This window comes from Chlorocebus sabaeus, chromosome 3 (assembly GCF_047675955.1).
Source record: "Chlorocebus sabaeus isolate Y175 chromosome 3, mChlSab1.0.hap1, whole genome shotgun sequence".
Classification (NCBI taxonomy): Eukaryota; Metazoa; Chordata; class Mammalia; order Primates; family Cercopithecidae; genus Chlorocebus; species Chlorocebus sabaeus.
This window is the reverse complement of record NC_132906.1, coordinates 1,037,957-1,062,946: the sequence shown is the minus strand read 5'-3', so window position 1 is coordinate 1,062,946 and position 24,990 is coordinate 1,037,957. Positions and strand designations below refer to the sequence as shown.

Genomic DNA, 24,990 nt, shown 5'->3' with positions numbered 1-24,990 from the left:
GAACCTCTTCTGGTTTCGGGTCCTGCCCAATTAGCAGATCATTCTTTGCTCAATTAAATTGTTAAATTTCGTTTGTCTGAAGTTTTGGTTTAACACTACCCAGTACAGAAATTCACTAAATAACAGTTGGCAATATAAGGGGTCCTTTCGGCTCATTGTTTTATAAAATCATAGAATTTATTGCTGGAAAGGATCTCGTAAATAATCTAATCTTCCCCCTTAAAATTTGCTTCTGTTTTGCAGTGAGTACCTCCAAAGCAAGCTTGTCCAACCAGTGGCCTGCAGGCGGCATGTAGCCCAGGACGGCTTCGAATGCACGTGGTCCAACACAAATTTCGTAAACTTTCTTAAAATGTGAGATTTTGTGTGTGTGTGTGTGATTTTTAGATTTATTTTATTTTATTTTATTTATTTTTTATTTTATTTTATTTTTTGAGACGGAGTCTGGCTCTGTCGCCCAGGCTGGAGTGCAGTGGCCGGATCTCAGCTCACTGCAAGCTCCGCCTCCCGGGTTCCCGCTGTTCTCCTGCCTCAGCCTCCCGTGTAGCTGGGACTACAGGCGCCGCCACCTCGCCCGGCTAGTTTTTTTTTGTATTTTTTAGTAGAGACGGGGTTTCACCATATTAGCCAGGATGGTCTCGATCTCCTGACCTCGTGATCCACCCGTCTCGACCTCCCAAAGTGCTGGGATTACAGGCGTGAGCCACCGCGCCCGGCCGGTTTTTAGATTTATTTTGGCTCATCAGCTATCATTAGTGTATTTTATGTGTGGCCCAAGACAATAATTCTTCCAACGTGGGCCAGGGAAGCCAAAAGATTGGACACCCACACTCTAAAGCTTAGATGGAATTTGGTGGGCTATGCTGCCTGGGAGATAAATGAATAACAAGAAAGCACGGGTTAACAACAGCAAAAACAGACACATGAGATACATTAAAAAGCTTCTGTATAATAAAGGAAACAATCAAGAGAGTGAAGAGACAACCTATGAAATGGGAGACTGTATTTACAAACCATATGTCTGATAAGGGGTTACTATCCACAATATATAAGGAACTCAAATAACTCAATAGGAAGAAAGCAACCCGATTTAAAAATGGGCAAAGGGGCCAGACGCGGTGGCTCACTCCTGTAATCCCAGTGCTTTGGGAGGCTGAGGCAGGTGGATTAGTTGAAGTCAGGAGCTCAAGACCACCCTGGCCAACGTGATGAAACCACATCTCTACTAAAAATGCCTGTAATTCCAGCTACTTGAGAGGTTGAGGCAGGAGGATTGCTTGAACCTGGGAGGTGGGTGTTGCAGTGAGCTGAGATGGGGCCACTGCACACCAGCCTGGGTGACAGAGCTAGACTCTATCTCAAAAATAAAATAAAATAAAATAAAATAAAAAGACAGACAAAAGAATACACATGCTGGCGATGATGTGGAAGAAAGGGAACCCTTGCACACTGTTGCTGGGAATGTAAATTAATACAGTGATGATGGAAAACAGTGTGATGGTTTCTCAAAAAAATAAATTGACTACCATATGACCCAGTAATTCCGCTAGTGAGTATATACCCAAAGGAAATGAAATCAGTTCCTTCAGGTGGTGCCTATACTCTCATGTTCATTGCAGTATTATTCACAATAGCCAGGATATGGAATCTATGTAAGTGTCCATCAACAGATGAATGGATAAAGAAAATGTGGCATATATACACTATGGAATATTATTCAGCCTTAAAAAGAAGGAAATCCTGTTGTTTGTGACAACATGGATGAACCTGAAGGACAGTATGTTAAGTGAAATAAGTCAGGCACGGAAAGACAAATACCACGTAATCTCACATATTATGAACTCATAGAAGCAGAGCGTAGAATGGTGATTACCAGGGGCTGGGATGGTGACATAGGAGTTTGGTGGAATTTAGAGGATATGGGTCAAAAGATAGAAGTTTTAGCTACATAGGAGGAAGCTCAAGAGAATGTACACCGTATTGTGCAACACGGTGTTTAAAATCAATAACAGTATATTGTATTCTTGAAAATAGCTGAGAGTAGATTTTTAAGTGTTTCTACCACAAAAAATAATAAGTATGTGAGGTTATGCCTATATTATTTAGTCATTGCACAATGTATATATGTTTCAAAACATCGTGTTGTATACAGTAAATATATTCAATTTTTTGCCAATTAAAATAAATACATTTGATTTAACAAGAGAAACACAGGGGGACTCTTATCCCAGTGTGAACTGATAAGGAAGAGTGAAGGGCAATGTTTCTTAAGACTATAGGTGCAAACACTTTTTATTACTCAATAATAAAGCCACAGGAACTCAGAGGAAAGGAATATTTACAATAAACTGGAAAAATGAGATGGGGTTGGTTGGAGGCATTGGGATCCCAAAAGATGAGAAGATTCTAAGGAGAGAAGAAGGGATTTTCCTTTAAGGGCCTAGGATGTACAATTCCCTCAGTTCACTGAAGAAACTAAGGCTCAGAAAGTGGAGGGTCACTACTATGGTTTGAATGTTTGTCCGCTCCACAGCTCATGTTGAAATGTAGTTGGTATTGTGATGGTATCAAAAAGTGAGACCTTTAAGAGATTCCAGCCCCCATGAATGGATTAATGCCGTCATCAGGGAAGTAGGTTTCCTTATTGCAGGACAGGGCTTGCCCCTTCTTGCTCTTACTCTCATCCTCTCTCAGGCTTTCAGACATATGATGCCTTCCTTGATGTTATGACATAGCAACAAGGCCCATGACAGATGCCAGCACCTTGATATTGGACATCCTTCCCTCCAGAATGGTGAGTCAGTTAATTTCTGTTACTGATAAATTACCCAATCTTAGGTATTCTGTTATAGAAGCACTAAATGAACTAAGACAGTCACGAAGCTAACAAGTAGTGGAATTAGCATTAACTTCACCTCTGCATACTTTTCCAGGCATTGTTAATAAGCTTCATTACTCTTTCATGAAGTGTAAAACATGTTGATAGGAAAGAATAAGCATTTCATATATTTAGGAAGAATGACAACTTAAATCTCTATTTGTAGAATTTCAATCTATATAGGCTGGGTGCGGTGGCTCATGCCTGTAATCCCGGCACTTTGGGAGGCCAAGGCGGGCAGATCAGGAGGTCAAGAGATCGAGACCATCCTGGCCAACATGGTGAAACCCTGTCTCTACTAAAAACATGAAAACTAGCTGGGTGTGGTGGCGCGTGCCTGCAGTCCCAGCCACTCGGAGGGCTGAGGCAGAAGAATTGCTTGAACCCAGGAGGCAGAGGTTGCAGTGAGCTGAGATTGCACCACTGCGCTCTAGCCTGGCAACAGAGCAAGACTCTGTCTCAAAAAAAAAAAAAAAAAAAAAAAAAAATTGAATCTATGGTTCATTTGAGATTACTCTCAGTTTCTGATATCACCTTGTGTTTTTTCAACTGATTTAGGACTTAAAGTTATCCATGACTTGCTCTCTGCAGAGTAATATTTTTCAAACCACAGTTTGTAAGCCATGAAATGAACTTGGTGTGTTGCAACTATTATTTATTTATTTAAAAAGAAGGACTAAAACTGTATAGACTAGATTTAAATATACTAGAATGGATAATATTAAAATGCATCTAAGACAGTGAAAGGTAATTATTCCATGAATCCTGTGTTTCAGTCATATAGTCACATATCTAGTAGGGGTTTGTACTGGGTACTGATGTACAATGCCTATCCCAGTAGTTATCATGGTCAAAAAAAGTTTATCTGCCACTGATCTAAAATGCATTATTTAGTGCTATGTTTAAAATTTTTTAAGATGACATGTTTAAGAGTTAAAATTTAAGAATGAAGACAAAGCTATCTAGAGAGGCCATATAATGAGGTGGTCAATGGCATGGATTCTGGAGCCAAGAATCCTAGGGCCAAGGAACTTCACCCTTTCTCCACAACTATGAAGGAAAATTATAGATTTTTGGTTGCTATAATATCAAACATCAGTATAAGCAAATTATAAATGTCAACATCTTAAAACTAACAATTTTTATTTAAAATTCTTATTTTTGAATCCCGTGAGAAGCATCCTAGCAAGTTGTACTTTATTTATATATCAATAAGTAATATTACACTGGTTTCAGTCTTTGTTCCTTCTCTCATAGAAAATTTTATTCACTGTTTCCATTGTTAAAATATTGTTTTGTTTTGTTTTTTTTCATTTTGAAACAGGGTCTCACTCTTTTGCCCAGGCTGGAGTGCAGTGACACGATCTTAGCTCACTACAACCTCTGCCTCCTGGGTTCAAGCAATTCTCCCACTTTAGCCTCCTGAGTAGCTGGGGCTACAGGCATGCACCACCCTAAGTTTTGTATTTTTTGGTAGAGATGGGGTTTTACCATGTTGGCCAGGCTGGTCTCAAACTCCTGATCTCAAGTGATCCACCTACCTCGGCCTCCCAAAGTGCTGGGATTACAGACATAAGCCACTGCGCCCAGCCCCAAGACTACTTGATTTAGTTACTGCAATTATTATTATTATTATTATTTGGATTATACGGTAGCATAGTATTGGTGGTAGAGATATCAATATGGTCCTAGTAGAATATTATAATTTTTTTCTAATATTTCATTGAGTCAAGTATGAATGACAAAAACAACTAAAATTTACTGAGGTCTATATTAAGTGAGGTGCAAGGTGCAAGTTTTTATACATGTGTGCTCATTTCACCCCCTAAAAAACTCTATGAAAGGGGAATTATTATCTACATTTGACACATGATGAACCGATCAGAGGCTTAGAGAAGCTTACGCATGACTAAAAGCATCTAGCTACTTGCTAGTTGTGGGTAATGCCGGAATTCAGATGGGGGCAGTCTGGCTCTTTAAGCTGTGCCCAGAGTCAGTTATACTACATCTCAACGAATGGTGAGCTCTTGGTCTTCGAAATGCAATTAAACCTAACACTTTTATATAACTTTCACAGAAGTTACTTGGTCCTTACAACAACTCTTTTTTTTGAGACAGAATCTTGCTCTGTTGTCCAGGCTGGAGTGCAGTGGCGCACTCTCGGCTCACTGTAACCTCTGCCTCCTGGGTTCTAGTGATTCTCCTGCCTCAGCCTCCTGAGTAGCTGGGACTACAGGCGGGTGCCACCATGTCCAGTCACAACAACTCTTTATTACTTTATTTTACAAATAAGGAAATGGACTCAGAGAGAAGGTAACTTTCTGAGGTTCTGAGTGGCCAGATATTTGAAATACAAGTCTTTTGCTCATGTCTTGCAGCTGTCTCTTGGATGTCTAGTATGCTTTTTGACAGGTACAGAATAGATTCATACACACACACACAGAGTTTTAGTTGTGGATTTATTGAGATATAATTTACATATCATGCAATTCACTCATTTAAGGTATCCCGTTCAGAGGTTTTTAGTACATTCAGAGTTGTGCAATCATTTCAGTCAATTTTAGAACACTTGAGTCACTCCATCAAAAAACCTCGTAACTTTTAGCTACCATTTTCTACTCCCCACTTCTCCAGTTCTGGGCAACCAGTAATCTACTTTCTATCTCTACAGATTTGCCTATTCTAGACATTTCCTGTAAATGGAATAAAATATTCAGTGGTCTTTTGTGTCTTGTTTATTCACTTAGCATAACGTCTTTAAGGTTTGTCCATGTTGTAGCGTATATCAGAACTTCACTCCTCTTTACGTCTGAATAATATTCCATTGTATGGATGTACCACATTTTGTTTATCAATTCATCAGTTGATGGACATTTTAGGGATGTTGGAAATTATGAATGCCGTTATGAACATTCAAACATTTATTTTTAAAATTACTTTCATGTAAAATTAAGTCTGCTTTTAACATTATGACAAATACTTTTTTCCCAGTTCTAAATTCTCAACGAAAATTCTCCCTGGTATCAGACTAGCAAACCAATGAACAATTTCATGGACAAATGTACCTGAATGAACTAGAAAGGTGAATATAAATACTATAATTAGCACAGGTGCTCATTAGTTATATAAAACAGCAATAACACTAGGGAATTAGTAGCAGTATAGAGCTCCAACTGAACAGTACAGGGCAACCCAATCTATCATTTATCACAAAGCTTATTTGGAAGTATGTCTACTTTACTCTTCTAAATATAAACTCAATGAGCTGAAGCTACTGCAATAGGAACTGGCAGCAGAAAAGGGATGGTGTAAGTTTTCACCAAATTATTACAATTTGGTAGTAGAGGATGTGTCTGTTTTGATAATAGTGGCTGTTTTTGTTGTGATGTTTGTTGTGATGATAGTTTTTCAGTCTAAAACAGTACTGTGTAATATAAAATCTTCAGAGGCTATTTTAGTGTATTTAAAACTAAAAAATTTTAGTTACAAAAGTTTCCTAAAAATTAGTGATACTTTTTGAAAAGCTGGTTCAAGTACATTTTATTAATGTTTTTCAATAAAAAAGAACGGTGTATTCAAGGCATTTAGTACAAGGTGGAAAGCCTACTCGATTTATTTTTTAATGAGTGACTGAATTCAACTTCTACTAGATTTCCTCTGTGAAGTTGCGTCTAAACATCAGTCTTTCATGGGTGATTAACTTCGCTGAAAACTTCATGTTCATCAATATCGTGTTGAACTTGAAACTGTATTCTCATACATCTGTTTATTAATAGGCAATGGTGTCAGATAATGGTGAAATTGAGAAGTCGCCCATCCATTTGGGTGGGAAAATAACCAACACCCTCAGTTGTAATCCCACCAAGAACCGCCAGGGCGAGAAGCAAGCGGCATCGCTTCCATCTTTACGTGAGTCTTGGAAATGGTTCAGCACCATGACGTCCGCCGAAGACGTAGGTGTAGACGAGGAACAAAAGAGAGGACCCCTCGTGGAGGTGGCCTGCGGGGCCCGCCCTCCCCGGGCGCCCGTCGCCGTCTGTCCCTGACTCCGCTCCCCCGGGGGCCGCAGCGAGTGCGCCCCGCGATGGAGCGGGCTGTGGAGGGAGCCTCCATGGAGTCTCCATCAACAGTTGAGGACCAGGAGACGGTGGCAGGCGGTAGAGCGGCCTGGGCAGGGCCAGCGCCCCGGGCTGCGGAGCACAGGACGGCGGCGCCCAGGGACGCCCCAGGGCGGGCCTCGGCCCCTCCAGCCGGCGGGAGCCCAGCTCCAGGGGAGCCCGCAGCTCCCTCCATCTTGGTTGATGGAGGCGGGGAGCGGCGTCTGGGTCTCTCCACCGTCGTGCCCGTCCCCTACGGCCCCGCGGACGCAGACGCCGGCAGCGGGGGCTGTTCCCTTGGCCGAATGGCAGAGCCCAGTCGGGGCTTCCCGGGGACAAGTTTTCCGGCCCCACGGGGTTTGGTTTTTAGGGGGTCCCAAGTTCCCACAGTCGTGCCGACAAAATGGAGGACGTCGTCTCCTCCTGCTGCAGCCATGGCGGGAGGTGGGGGACTATTCCCCACGGGGCGCGGCGAGGGTGGAAGGGCCTCCACTGCCCCCAGCGCAGTCAGGACTCCAGTTCACCCGCGGCCCCGAAAGCCCACTCGGCCCCGCTCCAGCGCCTCCCCGGCCTCGCCCCTCGCAGGGGCCTTCAAGGAACTGGACAGGGAGGGCGCTGGGGCATCGAGGCCGCGGCTCTCCTCGGGCAGGGGCGTTGGGAGCTGCTGCGGCGGCCTGGGCGCCCAGGCTCGGGCGAGGGCAGGCAGCCCCGCCGGAGTCTCCCGGGCTGTCTAGGTCCCGGAGAGCCCCGGGCCCTGAGGAGCCAAAGCGGGGTCGGTGCGGCGGGCAGCAAATCTCGGGCTCCTGACCCTGGCAGACCCGGTGGGTGGGGGCGGGGGACCGGCGGGGAGGGGACCCGGCCGGGAGTCGAGGGCCGGCGGAGGCGGGAGTGGAACGGCAGGGCCGGGGGAGTGGCCCGCACCTGACGGACAGCCCTTCGGACCACCCCACCGAGGGGGGGCCCTGAAGGACGGCCGTCGGAGCCAATGGGCAAGCCCGAGGCGTTCCGGCCCGCCTCCCCCGTCAGCCAATGAGCGCGCGGAGGGCGGGGCCTCACCGGGCTCGGCCGCGCCGCCGCCTCCTCCGCCTCCTCCTCCTCACCAGCGCTAAAGCCGGGACTGGACCGAGCGGAGTTGTGCGTGTCGCCGAAGGGGGGGTGGGCCGGGGGAGGGGAGGTTCGCTCCGCGGAGCCGCAGCCAGAACCGGGTGAGGCTTATCCCCGCTGTCTTTCCAGTCCGGGGCCGCCGAGAGTGGGGGTGGCTGGGAGCAGCGCAGCCTCCGGAGGAGGAGGCGGAGGCGGAGGCGACTGGGGAGGCGGAGATGGGTGAGGGCAGCCTCCGGAGCCTCCCACCGACCCGGGATTAATACCCCGCGGCGCGGCCGCCGTCGCCGCTGCCGCGTCGGGGCCTCGGGGGCAGCTCGGGGCTGCGCTCATGTCACAGGCGCCTTCGCGTGCGGCCCGAGGGGCTGGGAGAGTGCGGGCGAGGCCGGGAGGGCTGGGTGAGGCGGCCGCCAGCGGCGGGGGTCGCGGGGCCGGCGGGGCGGCGGGACGGCGGGGCGGGGGTGCCGGCCGCCCGGGGAGGTCGCGGGGCATTTTCCTTTCTCTCCTGCGGGGGGCGGGGGAGGGGCGCCCCGGCCGGGTCTCCGCGCTCGGGGCCGCGCTCCCACCCTGTCCGCCGGAGCCGAGGTCCCCAAGTTTTTCGGGGTGAGGGCTGCCGCCTCTGCCCCGCCGGGTCCCCTCCTTCGCTCTTCTCTTCCTCGGCGCTGCGCTGCGCGGCTCTTGCTCCGCACGTATTGTTTGGCTGGGTCTCTAATGGCGGACGGGGAGGCAGCGCTGCCGGTCGCCGACTGCAGGGGGGGGCAAACCTCGGGCCCAGGGCAACTGCTTGGGGCAAATGTGGGCGATCTCGGCCCAGCGGTGACGCGAGCCGCCCCTTACCTCCGAATTGGTACTTGGAGTGACGGGGATGACGCTGGGTGGGCGAATTTAGGAGGGAATACAAATCCCTTGCTGGCGTCGAGGCAACGTTTTCCCTTCCCCCCTCCCTTCCCGGGAGCAGGCTCGGTGTCCTCAGGCCCCCTCCCTTCCAGATTTTGCCTTTCACATGGGTTTTGGCCCCAGATATATATTCTGCGCTGTTTTGCCCCACTTACGCAGGAGGGGGCTATTGTGCGCGTGGTGGGGGTAATAATAGAAGAACCGAACCTCCTTGACCTCTTACTCCCTTCTCTGCCTCCTTCTGGCAGAAAGGGCTGGTTTCTCCCACCAGGTTGTGTGTTCTTGATACATTTTTCTTTTTTCCTCCTGTCCCAGGACCAATAATCGCCTTCAGCCCTGTCCGGTGCATCCTTGGCAGAAAGTGAGGAGGAAAACAGCCCCATTGTGAGTCCTTTGCCCCTGATTTGTTGCTGATAGAGGACATTGTCAGGTTGTAGGGGTTCAGCTACGGGACCTGGCCCTCCCAGTTGTTTTGAGGGGGAGGAGCTTTCCCTTGGGTGGCAGCTGCCCCCAGGGCGAAGCCTGGGTAATGGCTGGTGAGGCAGCTGGGAGTGGGCGCTGCTGTTTCCACCGCTGCAGACATCGCTCCTGCGGCTGCAATACCAACCTCAGCAACCAGACGACGGGCTTCTGCAGCTGCTCACGTTACCGGGGAGGAGGGGTGGTGCGAAGGAGGGCATATTTCTGGTGCCCTCTAGAGTTCCAAAATGGGAATTAAAGTTATTTCTTGTTGAATGCTGTGCATGCAACCTTAACATTTTTTCTTCCTTAAACAATGGCTAATTGATTGAAGGAATTGGAAAAATAGAAATAATCATTTATATTTTTGTTTATGCCTATTGGAAACGCAAATTTTGACACTTACGGTTCGTGAGTTGTTAGATCTTTTTTCATTTATTTGCTTACGAAAGGGATGGAGTCCTCTCCTCTAGTGCTATCTTGTTCACCAAGTAGTATGCTGATCAGTCCAGTGTACTGATCTAGTTACTTTCTTCGTTCCCCGTCTTCCGTGTTGATCATCTTTCACTTAGCGATCGTTTTTGAATGTGTTACCTGAGAATTATTTTATTTGTTGGTTTTAAGGCAACCATGTAATGTGCTGGAAAGGAAGATGAAGATAGCCAGTCATATTTTCCTTCAGGCAATTGAAACTAAACAAAGTATCTGAAGTCAGCACTCTGGATACATTTTATCTCTGGAGCCCATTGACTGTTGATACTGTAACTTGTAGCTCCCTGTCAGAGTCAGAGATGAGTTATTTACGCTTTTCAGTCCACATGGTTTAAAAAATAGTTAATTGATAAGCGTTTGCTGAATATACATTGTGAAGGATGATGTGAGAATAGTAACTTGTCTTAAATATACATCGTTCTAGGCACAGTCCAGGACACTTTCCTTTAATCTTAGCAAGTAGCCCACAGGGTAATACGAATGGCATGTATTGAGCCCTTATTGTATGCTAGCCCGATTCTAAGGTTTTTTTTTTTTTTAAGTTTATTATGGAAACTTTAAATTTTACGTGTAAGAATAGTGTACTGACCCTCCATGTACCCATCATTCACATTCTAAAATTATCAATACGTGCCCGCACTAATTTTTAACGTATTAAGTAATTTAATTATCATGAAAACCCAGTGATGTTGATAACCACAGTTATCAATTAGATTTTTATACTGCCTTGTTTCAAAACTAACGGGCTGTTTGGATCAGAATTAACATAGTCTCTCTTTCAATGTGTCTGTACAATTTGCAGTCTAATTGTTTTCTAAATACTACTAACTTGAATGACTAACTTCTCTATATAAAGTTTGAAGTTCATCTCAGGCATCAGATCATTCAAATGTAGTGAATCAAGGTTAGATCTTGCAAATGGATGGAATATGCTTATTGCTGCATATTTTCACAAAAGATTTACCTTTGTAGGATTTTTTTTCTTTGTTCTTAAGTTGATAGGGGAAGCTTGATATTTGGTTATGTTTAGTAGATATTTGGAGACGAGGAACATAAAAAATGTAAAATCAGTACTTTTCTGTAATGCCAATATATGTATACTAACGGGAAGCAGTGCTGCTTTTACATAACCAGAATGTGGTTCTTGTTTTGCTTAACAATTTAGCTTAGAATTGAACATTTCTGGCCGGGCGCGGTGGCTCACGCCTGTAATCCCAGCACTTTGGGAGGCCGAGGCGGGCGGATCACAAGGTCAGGAGATCGAGACCATGGTGAAACCCCGTCTCTACTAAAAAATAGAAAAAAATTAGTCGGGCGCAGTGGCGGGCGCCTGTAGTCCCAGCTACTCGGGAGGCTGAGGTAGGAGAATGGCGTGAACCCGGGAGGCGGAGCTTGCAGTGAGCCGAGATTGCGCCACTGCACTCCAGCCTGGGCGACAGAGCGAGACTCCGTCTCAAAAAAAAAAAAAAAAAAAAAAAGAATTGAACATTTCTTTACTTAAAAACAGCAACTAGTGATGCTGTTATGTGCTAGACAGTAAGATGAAGATAACCTGATGATTTTTAATTGGCCTTGACTAAACAAATACTTTTATTAGACAGTAGGAACATATGTGAGTGCTTTTAGATCTATTTACAAAGTATTTTGACAGTTAAAACTACTTTGAATATTTATGGCATCTTTCTTTAGTGCATCCTTAATAATATCTATTCCCTCCCACCTATCCTTTTAAACTGTTGGGAGAAAGATATAAAGTGGTCCCTGCTTTTCCATGGGCTGGGCTTTTGTATTTCATGAGGTGAGACAACCCTGAATCTCTCAGGCATGACATATACGCTGACATACGAACATTTTTAACTTCTGTGTGGATAGAGAGGTTAGAGTGCCTTTGAACAACAGTTTTTATTTTTCAGTTTTACTGTATTTTGCCCTTGTTTGAGGTACGGAGGTGTACAAACCTAATACATTTGAGACAAAGTGAATCTTTACTTTCAGTCAGATGCTCTGGTATTAATGTGATGGGAAGAATAGGTATGAAATGCTGAAACTCTGGTGTCAAAAGGCGTGGTATAATTAGAAATGTTATATTTTCTGTCTCTCTAGCATTAATATGTCTTCATCCCATTTGACAATATTGTTAATATTTATATCATAGTAAATGTCGTTTATTATAAGAAGACTGGGCTATTCGAGTTGCATGTGATTTTTTTTTTTTTTTTTTTTTTGAGATGGAGTTTCACTCTTATTGCCCAGGCTGGAGTGCAGTGACGCGAACTTGGCTCACTGCAACCTCCGCCTCCGGGTTCAAGTGATTCTCGTGCCTCAGCCTTCCAAGTAGCTGGGATTACAGGTGCGTGCCACTGTGCCTGGCCAATTTTGTATTTTTAGTAGAAACAGGATTTGATCATGTTGGTCAGGCTGATCTTGAACTCCTGGCCTCAAGTGATTCGCCTGCCTCAGCCTCCGACAGTGCTGGGATTACAGGCGTAAGCCACCTCACCCAGCCTCTTTTTTTTTGAGATGGAATCTCTCTGTCATCCAGGCTGGAGTGCACTGGCGCGATGTCTGCTCGCTGCAACCTCCGCCTCCCGGGTTCGAGCATTCTCCTGCCTCAGCTTCCCAAGTAGCTGGGAATATAAGCACTTGCCACTACACCTGGCTAGTTTTGTATTTTTAGTAGAGATGGGGATTTTCAGTAGAGACAAGGTTTCGCCGTGTTGGCCAGACTGGTGTTGAACTCCTGAGCTCCGGTGATCCGCCCACCTCAACCTCCCAAAGTGTTGGGATTACAGGCGTGAGCCACCATGCCGGCCTGCATGTGATTTTTTTTTTTAGCGAATGCAAGGAGAGCCCAAACTCAAGTGTTTTCTCTCATTGGATTCGCAAATAGTATTTTATGTAGGGCATTTCAATTTAGGGAAGAAATAAATTGCTTTGACTTCCTGCATTTTCCTCCTTTAAAAATACTTCAGTTGGTTAATTTTCTTATATACCTGTCAAAGCGCAGAAGTGAACAGGACTTTTGAAGTATTCAGATCAAAAAGTTCTAATGCAGGTCTCCAATATATAAGACTTACAAAGCTGTCAATGAGAAAAATTGCTGTTGGATAAATCCATGAATTTGAGTGCAGCAATCTGAGTAACAGTTGCAGCTTATTTTCATATTTTATTTTGGTTGTATATCAGCAATAATTTTTTATGTAGTTGGAGTTGCCCGTTTTTATATTTGCAACCTGGTTTTTTAAATAAAGTCACTTTGTAGTCTTAGATGTCTTTTACTAAAATAGACACATGAAAAGGATCTTTATGGTCATCACCAAATGCTTGGCAACAAGATGAGTTCATCATTTTAAAATGTGTTGGATTATAACACATTTGAACATATCTGTTGTTTTCGTGCATATTTTAAGATATATTAATTTTTTTTTGAATTGAGCTTTACACAGTACTTGAAGCACTTCTGTGGAGCTGCAGAATGAATTTTCGTAAACATTTTTAAACTTTTTATTAAAGAGTTTAAAAAATGATGTGCAGAGAGGTTAGCAGAATCACTTGATTAGTATGACTTTGGGATTTGTTCTTAGTACTGTTTTATTTTTAACTTTATAACAGTCCATTGAAAATTAGAAGTAAAAAATTTTAAGAAAAATTAATGCTCTTTAATTTGAAAGAAGGGTGTGGCTGTTGAGTTTTATTTTTACTGATTTGATTAGTGTTCTCTAAGTATTCGTGTTTGCTATTTCAAGAAATGACGTAAGAGTAAACTGGTTGGCCGAGCTCAGTGGCTCACGCCTGTAATCCCAGCTTTGGGAGACTGAGGTGGGTGGATCACCTGAGGTCAGGAGTTCGAGACCAGCCTGGCCAACATGGTGAAACCCTCTCTCTACTAAAAATACAAAGATTAGCCAGGCATGGTGGTGGGCATCTGTAATGCCAGCTACTCAGGAGGCTGAGGTAGGAGAATCACTTGAAACTGGGAGGTGGAGTTTGCAGTGAGCCAAGATTGCACCACTGCATTCCAGCCTGGGCGATAGAGTGAGAGACTGTCAAAAACAAAAGAGTAAACTGATTATTCACAGAAAGGGGTAATGTATGTTTAATAGGTCGTTTTTTTGTAGAGACAGGGACCCGCTTTGTTGTCTCCTGGACTCCTGGACTCAAGCGATCTTCCTACCTTGGCCTCCCAAAGTGTTAGGATTATAGGTGTAAGCCACCATGCCTAGCCAGTAGGTTGGGTTTTTTAAACTTTTGCACACTTATGTTTTATTAATATAAGTTATCATCTTATTTTTGTTTATTCTTAATTTAGACCGTTCTCTTTAATGTCAATAGGCTGCCAAGGATTAGGTTTTTCTCTCTTTTCCAGAGGGTTCCAGATTTTTTTTTCTCTCTAGTGTTTTGCATTAAACTTATTTCTCTCTAACCATGCATTTAGATTGGATAAGAAAAATACATAGCTATTTTAAGTAACGTTGGGATGCACAGTTAGAAGTTGCAGACAGAATAATATTTGTAAAATGTGACTATAATACAGTGAGACAAATTCTTTTTACTTTATAGCAATGCATGTGTATATTACTCTCTGCCATAGTCACCTAGATACCGTCTCTGGACTTACTAGTGTAAGAATTGACAACTAAATTTTTGGATTTTGTTACTTAATATTAAAAAACGACTTTTTCTTCTAATACTGGAATAGTTTTATAATCATTCCTTTCAAAGAGGTATGTCTTTTGCTTAGGAAGAGTAACGTTTCTTGGAATATCAAGTTGGACTAGACAGAATGTTCAGGGTAATCATCAGGGGACTGATTCAACAAATTGGATATTACAACACCTGTTACATATTAAATAGTCATAAAAGGTGTTTTGTTAATTATGGGCTGGCAGTTTCTTTGGCTCTGCTTGGAAGAGCATTTTATCTAGACTTAGTGAATTTTGTTTCTAGTTCTGTAGAACTAAGGAAAGGTTTGGGTGGAAGTGAAAATATAAGTTAAATGAAAATTTTAGTTTATCCTCCTGTTTAGATTTGTACTTTTTTTCATTCCAGGCTTGTCATATCTTATTTTAATCATTTTAATTATTTCTGGCTCTGATATGGTATCTGAATTTTTTTTTTTTGAAATGGAATCTTGCTCTGTGGCCTAGACCAGAGTGCAATAGCATGATCTCAGCTCACCGCAACCTCTGCCTCCTGGGTTCAACTTCAAGCAGTTCTCCTGCCTCAGCCTCCTGCGTAGCTGGGATTACAAGTGTGCACCACCACGCCTGGCTAATTTTTATATTTTTAGTAGATACAGGGTTTCACCATGTTGACCAGCTGGTTTTGAACTCCTGAACTCAAGTAATCCACCTGCCTGGGCCTGCCAAAGTGCTGGGATTACAGGTGTGAGCCACCGCAACAGGCCTGAATTCTTACATAATTCTATATTTGCTTCTTGTTTTTTTTTTTTTTTTTTTTTTTTGAGATGGAGTTTCTCTCTTGTTGCCCAGGCTTTGGAGTGCAATGGTGCAATCTCGGCTCAACGCAACCTCCGCCTCCCAGGTTCAAGTGGCTCGTGCCTCAGCCTCCCGAGTAGCTGGGATTGCAGGCATGAGCCGCCCTCCTGGCTAATTTTGTATTTTTAGTAGAGATGGGGTTTCTCCATGTTGGTGAGGCTGGTCTTGAACTCCCGACCTCAGGTGATCTACCTGCTTCAGCCTCCCAAAGTGCTGGGATTATAGGTGTGAACCACTGCCCAGGCCTGAATTCTTTTATGTCTATAATTCTTTTTTTTTTTTTTTTAGATACAGAGTTTTGCTCTTGTTGCCTAGGCTGGAGTGCAGTGGCACAATCAGGGCTCACCGCAGCCTCCACCTCCCGGGTTCAAGCGATTGTCCTGCCTCACCCTCCTGAGTATTTGGGATTACAGGCATGCGCCACCACGGTGGGCTAATTTTGTATTTTTAGTAGAGATGGGGTTTCTTCATTTTGGTCAGGCTGGTCTTGAACTCCCAACCTCAAGTCATCTGCCTGCCTTGGCCTCCCAAAGTGCTGGATTATGGGCGTGAGCCACCGTGCCCAACCTGCTTGTTTTTTTACATAATGAAAAATTTGCACTTGTTTTAATTAGTTATAGGAAAATCATTATTATAAAATTTAACAAGTTTTAGCTTTATAACTTTATTATGAATATTGTCTCACTTTATTTTGATTTTTGTCTGTCTTTTTTTTTTTTTTTTTTTTTTTTTTTTGAGATGGAGTCTCGCTCTGTCCCCCAGGCTGGAGTACAGTGGCCGGATCTCAGCTCACTGCAAGCTCCGCCTCCCGGGTTCACACCATTCTCCTGCTTCAACCTCCTGAGTAGCTGGGGCTATAGGCGCCCACCACCTCGCCCAGCTAGTTTTTTGTATTTCTTAGTAGAGACGGGGTTTCACTGTGTTAGCCAGGATAGTCTCGATCTCCTGACCCAGTGATCCGCCCGTCTCGGCCTCCCAAAGTGCTGGGATTACAGGCTTGAGCCAGCGCGCCCGGCCTGTCTGTCTTAATATTGTATAGTCCTGTTTCTTAGCCAAATAAGTGTTAACTCCTGCTGGGGAAGTCATTCCATCCTGTGTCTCTGTACGGTTTTACGTTGCTTATGGAAGAGAAGCTTCTGTTCCAGTTAGTCTCTCTTCCATGACACAGACTCCTGACTTCTGTTATTTCGTGTTCTCTTTATTTGTATATCACATTGTCCTTTTTTTAAGGACCTTACTCTTCTGTTTTCATTCAGTCTTTCTTCTGAACTTACCTGTTCACTTGTCTTCCTTTTCCTAACTCCTTTTGCATTTTTTTTTTTTTTTAAAAAAGATCGCAGTATCTAATAGCATCCTATTTAAAAGTCTGATTATACTTTGCTTTTAGGGGGTATGTTTCCAAATTATAATAAACTTGTGTATTTGGTGAGATCATGATATGTGAGTGTGGTTCTAGAGATATATAAGGGCCTCACATGGGAACTAGTGAGTACTAACAGAAGATTGGAAGGATAGCGACTTAATTTTGCAGATTTTCTGCCAAAAAAAGCCATTTTTCTCATTGTAGCATGACATGAGTTGGAGTCATACAGATTCAGGCTTAAATCTGCCCTGCTCATGAAGGGAGTTTTGGGGTAATAGAGTGTTCTATAAAACTGGATTGTGGTGATTGTTGCATAAGTATATACATTTAATACATTTGTCAAACCCTTCACGTAAGTAAATTTTACTACATGTATATTATGCTTTAATATAACTATTAAAAACAGTTTTTCTCCAGTATTTACCAGTTTGTGATATCAGGCAAGTCATGTAACCTCTGAGCTGTAGTTCAGTCAGTTAACAAATGAGTATGGTAATGCCTGGTTTCCTGAGATTGTTGAGGTGAGGACTAAAAATAATACAGGGTATGCAGCTGGCGTAATAGGTTAATAGCAGCTACAATTCTTAAACTGTCTGTTTGTATGGACCAAACATAATGAATTTACTGCCACCACCTGGCATGGTAAACTTACTGTGTGCTCATCTGGTAATGACTAGAAGAGTTTCTGTCTTTCTGTTCACCAATTTCCCTCTTCTGGCTTTTTCATTGGTCTGCAGTGCTTTATCCTCCATCGAGATAAAAATGGTTTATCCTTCAGAATCTCTGCATCTTTTTCTAATGATTTCTTCTTTTCCCTATACTTTTAGAAAGAAATCCACTGTCTGATCTGCACTCCCAACAATATAACAAATCTGCTCTTTTGAGGTCACTGGCTACCTAATTGCCAAATCTTTTAACTGTTTCTTTTGGTCTTAATTCTGTAACATTTAAAATTTTTACTTCCGGGGCTTAGTATGGTCTCATAGTTATGACCACCTCCTTCACTTCCCCTCGCTAGACTTTCTTTTTTTTCAGTTTTACTCTTCTTGCTCAAGCTGGAGCACAATGGTGTGATCTCAGTCCACTGCGACTTCCGCTTCCCAGGTTCAAGCGATTCTCCTGCCTCAGCCTCTCGAATAGCTGAGATTACAGGTGCGCGCCACCACGCCTGGCTAATTTTTTTTGTGTTTTCAGTAGAAACGGGGTTTAACCATGTTAGCTAGGCTGGTCTCGAACTCCTGACCTCAGGTGATCTGCCCACCTCGGCCTCCCAAAGTGCTGGGATTACAGGCGTGAGCCAGCGGGCCCGGCCTTCCCTCACTAGACTTTCTAATGTTGAGACCTTTAAGTGTCCTTTACTGTCATCTTTAGCTCTCTCTTTTGCTTTTAACTTTCACCTTAGTCTGTTAGAAAACGGAATTATTTACAAGGCAGTTTCTTCCTATTCTTGACTCCAGTGTAGCTAGATTAATTTTTCCTAAAGCTCAGTCTGATGACATCGCTTATTTTGCAAAAACTTGAGAAATTTCTGTTGGCATGTGAAATAAAATAAAAATTAAGCCTGGACTTGACCCTTAAAAATAAAAAATTAAGTAGGAAGTGTGTTATGTGTGTTTTTCATGTAAGTTCTCACTGTTCAGTTTAGAGAGTCATGTAAGTGAGTAAATATAAACAAAATGTAAAAGTGTAATAGGTAGTAAACAGAAGTGAATGAATATACACATATCAAAAAGGACATTTCTTAATATTTTGGTTATAAAAATAAAACATTCCCTTAAAATCTTTAGACAGTAAAAAATATATGTGACATAGAAAATGAGAATTCCCGCCTAATTCCATTCTCCTTGAGACCAGTGTTTAAACTTTAAAATGTATTCTTATGATTTTCCATCTGGTCATCACACTAATAATTTGCATATATACTGTTCCTATCAACAATGGGCATATTCATCAAAGTCTGACATCCTTGTTTTCCTTTCCCTGTCGTTAGGTTACAGAAGTCTTTAGCTGATTGTTTGAATTCTAGTGGTCAGTTTATTAGACCCAGTTCACTAGTCTTAGTTCTAGCAGATGAGAAGATAATGTGGTATAATGAAAGGTATGTGAACTTTTTAGGTACAAACTTTGTGTGTGCCACCTACAGCTGTATGCCATAGGAGATTTACTTGATTGTACAGAGTAATTTACTCAACTGCAAAATGGGATCATAATATAGTATAAGGTCTTTCCAAGGAACTTGTGATGAGAGTGTTGTCAAGCATGTTTTTCATAATTGGTAGTTATTGTGTGAGATGTATGATGAAATTTAGAGGCAAAAGTATAACTCAAGGTATGAAGGAAGGGATTGAATAAAAGAGATCAGCAAAATAGACTGTTGAGGACTGCCTTCTTTAATTAAGATTTGTTGAGGGTTGCCTTCTTTGCTTCAGGCTCACTTTATTTACTAGATAATTTCAAAAATAAAAGCTATTGTAAGTGATAAGATTTTTTATTTTCTGAGATTTGTCTAATAAGGAAATTCTTATGCTCCATACTCTGTATGCCTTTCACTTTTTTTTTTCTTTTTTAAAGCAATCAGTGAAACATTTGAACATATCAAGAAAAAAATGCTGGTTAAAAAGGAGTTTTGAGTCTTATGAAACAGAGGCAAGAGATTTTTACTAGTAATAAGTCTGTATTAGAGAAATAGATTCTTAGTACCTGAAGTCTGCCTTATTGGATCTGTGGTCTCATTTGCTTATTGATGCAAGTATTGTTGTTTCTTTAGGTTAGATGAGGTCTTAATCATGGAACATTTGAAGTCACGTAAAGAAGGTAATGTTTTTAAAAGCCCTCTACTCCATCTGTTTAAACGTTACGGGAAATTTGTTATCGAAAACAGTCGTTACACTAGATCATAGATTTGGAATACCAACAAGTGGTCATAAGAATAAATGAATGTTTGATGATTTGTTTCTAAATTAACGTGTGTAGTTGAAGTTTATTTGTGCAGTTGTAGTTTTTAAACTATGTTTGGAGGAGGAAGTATGGGTTTATTTAACTTCTTTGGTAAAGGAGATCACAGGGATAGGGTATGATAACCTTTCATTAGGAACTAAAATCAGGTCGTGTTACTACTAACTGTACTTACGTAGATGAATATAGAAGTAAAAAAAATTAGGACCAAAGACAAAGGATAGAGATAATTATGTTTTAGCTTGTTTCATCTTTTGAGGGAGTTATTCTAATTTTCCATTTTATAACAGGGAAATGGGCTTGGGGGTGAAGTGATTGTCCTATACACACAAGAAGAGAGAGCACCAGAATTCACTGTGGGTCAGGGAGGAGTGAAATACCTGCCTCCCACACCCCGCAAAACAGGCATCCTCAAATCCCGGAAAGGTTATTTGTTAAAGAGAAATATTCATTCAGTAAATATTTATTGGCCAGGCTTTTATTAAGTTCAAGGATACAGTAAGAGGCAATAAGAGTGTAGGTCTTTGCCTTCATGGACCATGCAGTCTTCTGGGGGTTACAGATTACAGATCAACAAACATAACTGCAAATTGGATAAATGCAGCTGAGGAAATGAGTATGATCTGAGGGTGCAGCAGGAGACACCTAATTGAGACCAGCGATGGATTAGTGGAGTGGTTGACACAGGAGAATCTTTCTTTGAGAGAGTGACATTTAAGCAGAGAATAGATGGAAGCGTGAAAAGGAGTCTTTCAGGCAGAGGAAGATCCTGAGATGAGGAGCTTGAACTCTTCCGCAGCCTGAAAGAAGGCTTAGTTTAGTTTAGCTGAAGCTTAATGAGCAAGGTGGGGAAAAGTAGGGCTGAAAGTGAACCTAGATTGTAGGTAGGGATCAAATCAGACAGAAATATTACATACAGGTAAGGGGAGGAATTGTAAGCTTTCTGCTAAGTATACTGAAAAGCCATGGAAGAAGTAAATGTTGCAGTCTGATTTCATTTTTAGTTTATATTTATATATTTATTTTTTTTTGAGATGGAGTTTCGCTCTTGTTGCCCAGGCTGGAGTGCAATGGTGATCTTGGCTTACTACAACCTCCGCCTCCAGGGTTCAAGCGATTCTCCTGTCTCAGCCTCCCAGGTAACTGGGATTACAGGCATGCGCCACCACACCAGGTTAATTTTGTATTTTTAGTAGAGGCGGAGTTTCTCCATGTTGGTCAGGCTGGTCTTGAACTCCTGCTCTCAGGTTATCTGCCCGCCTCAGCCTCACAAGGTGTTGAGATTACAGGCGTGAGTCACCATGCCCGGCTGATTCATTTTTAAGAAGATCTTTAGATATTCTGGGGAATATCGTAGGTAATGTCAGTATCCCAGCAGAAAAATGATGGACTTCTCAGGCAAGAAGGATAGTAGTAGAGATGGGTAAAAGTGGACAATTTTGAGATTTATTTTGGAGTAGGATAAACACTTGATGATGGCAGTCTGTAGGGGAAGAAAGGAGAAAGAATTAAGAATGACCTCCAGGTTTCTATTATTGAGTTGCTAGACACAAAATATGGTGAAATGACAAAAACTGGAAGAGGTACAGATAAAAGGGGATAGAGTAAGTAAAAAAAAAAAAAAAACTAGATGTAGAGAGTAGGCAGTTTGGAGTTTTGAAACATCTTGATTGAGATAAAGTAAGGAGTTTAGGGGTATTATGGTATTTTAAATCATGGGAATGGATGAGATCCCCAAAGAAAGTTAAAATTACTTGAAAGTACCTTGTAGCTAAATTTTGGTCCTATGGGAGAGAAGAAATTTTTTCTCACCTCTAGAAATTCTACACGCTAGAGATCTCTGAATGAAATAATTGATTTATTCATTTGTTTATTAGATCAAAGGAATTTTTGTTTAGACTGTGTCATAACCCTTGAATGGATTTTTAGTAGCTGAGTACTTGAATTAAATGGTTCCTATCATCTTCTAAAGCCAGACTAGCTTTGTTTTAGGTATCTAATATAAAGATACAGGCGTTAGCCACCGCGTCCAGCTACAAGTATATATATTTATGGAATCTTTTTTTGCTATGTAAATTTTTTCCTGTAATGGAGAAATCCATTTTATTATTGCAAGAAATAGGAATAACTATAACAAGAAGTATGCAAGACTTTAACAAAGGAAACTGTAAAACAATACCGTAGAGGGGCCAGGCGTGGTGGCTCCTGCCTGTAATCCCAGCACTTTGGGAGGCCGAGGCAGGTGAATCTCCTGAGGTCAAGAGTTCAAGACCAGCCTGGCCAACATGGTGAAACCCCATGTCTACTAAAAATAAAAAAATTAGCTGGGCGTGGTGGCACATGCTTGTAGTCCCAGCTACTCAAGAGGGTGAGGCAGAAGAATTGCCTGAACTCAGGAGACAGAGGTTGCAGTGATCCAAGATCACGCCACTGCACTCCAGGATGGGTGACAGAGCAAGACTTCATCTCAAAAAACAAACAGAAAAAAAACCCAACACAATACCACAGGGCGAGCTTGTCCAGCCTGCGGCCCACAGGTCCCAAGCTGCCTAGAGGTCTTTGAATGTGGCTCAACACAAATTTGTATACCTTCTTAAAACATTGTGAGGTTTTTTTTGCAATTTTTGTTGTTGTTTGCTTATCGGTTATCGTTAATGTTAGCGTATTTTATGTGTGGCCCAAGACAAGTTCTTTCAGTGTGGCCCAGGGAAGCCAAAAGGTTGGACACCCTTACCATAGGGCATATAAGAAAACTTTACGTGGAAAGATGTGCCAGTGTCTGAATGGGAAGACTTCTGTAATGTAAAAAAGTTTAATTTGTCTCTGGATTAATCTCTTAAATTCGGTGAAACCCTAATCAAATTCTAGTATATTTGCATATGATACCGACTTTAAAAGGTAGAAGAGCATAAACAGTGAGAAGGAAAACTCACTTTTCTTCCTTCTGATTCATCTACACAATTTTCTTCCCTAGAGGCAAACCACTCTTGTCATTTTCTTGGGCGTTTATCCAGAGATGCTGTGTGTGGTGCATTTATGCATTGTTCTGTACCTTGCTGTTTATACTTAATTTATATGTGTGGTTGATCCTTATTAGCATGTAAATTCATTTAGAGTGGCTTCATTGTTTCGAAGTGCTGCATAGTATTTTGTTGTATGTCTTTGTCATCATTTTATCCATTTGTGTTAAGAGATATTTGGATTGTTTAAATGTTTTGATTTTACCATGAATATCCTTCTATGTTTGTTTATTTATTTATTTATTTGAGATGGAGTCTTACTCTGTTGCCTAGGCTGGAGTGCAGTGGTGCGATCTCGGCTCTCTGCAATCTCTTCCTTCTGGGTTCAAGCAATTCTCCTGCCTCTGCCTCCTGAGTAGCTGGGATTACAGGTGCCCACCACCACACCCGGCTAATTTTTGTGTTTTTAGTAGAGATAGGGTTTCACCACGTTGGCCAGGCTGGTCTCTAACTCCTGACCTCATGATCCACCCTCCTCGGCCTCCCAAAGTGCTGGGATTACAGGCGTGAGCCACTGTGCCTGGTCTGTTCTTTAAAATATGAGATAATGTATCTGTTGAATGGATGCCTAAACGTGGAATTGCTTGGTCAAAGAAATATTTTTTTAGTTGCCCTCTATAGAGACTGTACCGTTAACAGAATGGGAGTCTTGCTACATGGGATATTGTTAAGACTTGGTGGGCCTGTGTTAATATAAGAGAAAAGTGGTGGCCTTTCAGAATTTAAGTAGTATTTTTGTAGATACATATTTAAGAGTGATTTTTTGTGTGTGTGAACTGTGTTTATTTTTTGTCCTTTATTCTATTTGATTGTTGGTTTATCTCATTGATTGTAGGAGCTCTTTGCCTTCATTTTATTACGAGATGACAAAACTTTTCTTTTCATAGAATATCATTGTTTTTGGTGTTTTTTTCCCCCCATATGGTGTCTTGTCTTTTCTAAAAAAAAAAAAACAGTAAAATATAGTAACATAAAATTGACCTTTTTTTTTTTTAACCATTTTTAAGGGTCCACAATTTTGTGACATTACGTACCTTCACAATTTCTTGTAAAAATCAACATTATCCAGAATATTTTCATCATCCCAAATAGAAACCGTATTCATCAGCGTTCGTTGTCTCCCCTCCCTCAAGCCCCTGGTAACTTCTGTTCTACGTTTTGTATCGAACTACCTCGTGAATGGAATCACAATATTTGTCCTTTTGTGTCTGGCCTGCTTCACTTAGCATGTTTTCAGAGTTCATCTATGTTGTAGTATGTATCAGAATTTTATTCATTGTTAAAGCTGTGTAATATTCCCCTGTATATGTTTATCAACATTTTATTTATCCATTCAATTTTTGTTGGACACTTAGGTCGTTTTTACCCTTTGACCGTTGTGAAAATGCTTCCGTGATCATTGTTGTACAAGTATCTATTTGAGTCATTGCTTTCAGTTATTTTGGGTTTATATCTCAGTGAAATTGATAGGTCATAGATTAATATCCACATGTAACTTTGGGGAACCATTAAACTGTTTTCCACGGTGTGGTACCATTTTACGTTTTTACCAGCAGTACACAAGTGTTCCAATTTCTGAAGGTCTTTATCAGCACTTCTCTTCTTTTCTTTTTTTAAAAAACTTTTTCCTCCATTTTTAAAATTTATATATGTATGTATATATGTACAGCTGGAGTCTTGCTATATTGCCCAGGCTGGGCTTGAACTCCTGGCCACAATTGATTCTTTCACCTTGGCCTTCCAAAGCATTGGGATTACAGGTGTGAGCCACCACGCCTGACCTCCTTTTTTAGAAAAATAGCAATCCTGTGCTGGGCGCGGTAGCTCATGCCTGTAAGCCCAGCACTTTGGGAGGCCGAGGTGGGCGGATCACGAGGTCAAGAGATCGAGACCATTCTGCCCAACGTGGTGAAACCCTGTCTCTACTAAAAATACAAAAATCAATAGATGTGGTGGCGTGTGCCTGTAGTTCCAGGTACTTGGCAGGCTGAGGCAGGAGAATCACTTGAACCCGGGAGGCAGAGGTTGCAGTGAACCAGGCTTGTGCCACTGCACTCTTAGCCTGGCGACAGAGCAAGACTCCACCTCAAAAAAAAAAAGAAAAATAGCAATCCTATTGCGTGTGAAATGGTACTTTTTTATTTTAAATTGCAAAAAAACCCATAAAATTACTATTTTCACCACTTTTAAGTGTTCAGCTCAATATTGTTAGATATATTCACATTGTCAC

At 42.1% G+C, this 24,990-nt stretch overlaps 1 protein-coding gene across 6 annotated transcripts in view; it reads left to right on the top strand.

Moving 5' to 3' along the window:
- Nucleotides 1-8,075: 8,075 nt before the first annotated feature.
- The window catches only part of ZMYM2 (zinc finger MYM-type containing 2), a 127,206-nt gene continuing 110,291 nt past the window's right edge, over nt 8,076-24,990 (top strand). For 3 of the 6 annotated variants that reach the window (XM_037986926.2, XM_037986925.2, XM_008021679.3), the window contains exons 1-2: nt 8,082-8,180; nt 9,289-9,357. The gene's annotated coding sequence lies outside the window, so the exon portion shown is untranslated. Of the gene's footprint in view, nt 8,299-9,288; nt 9,358-19,552; nt 19,600-24,990 lie in introns of all 6 variants that reach the window. The other 3 variants (XM_073012772.1, XM_008021677.3, XM_008021680.3) reach the window with 2 other exon arrangements.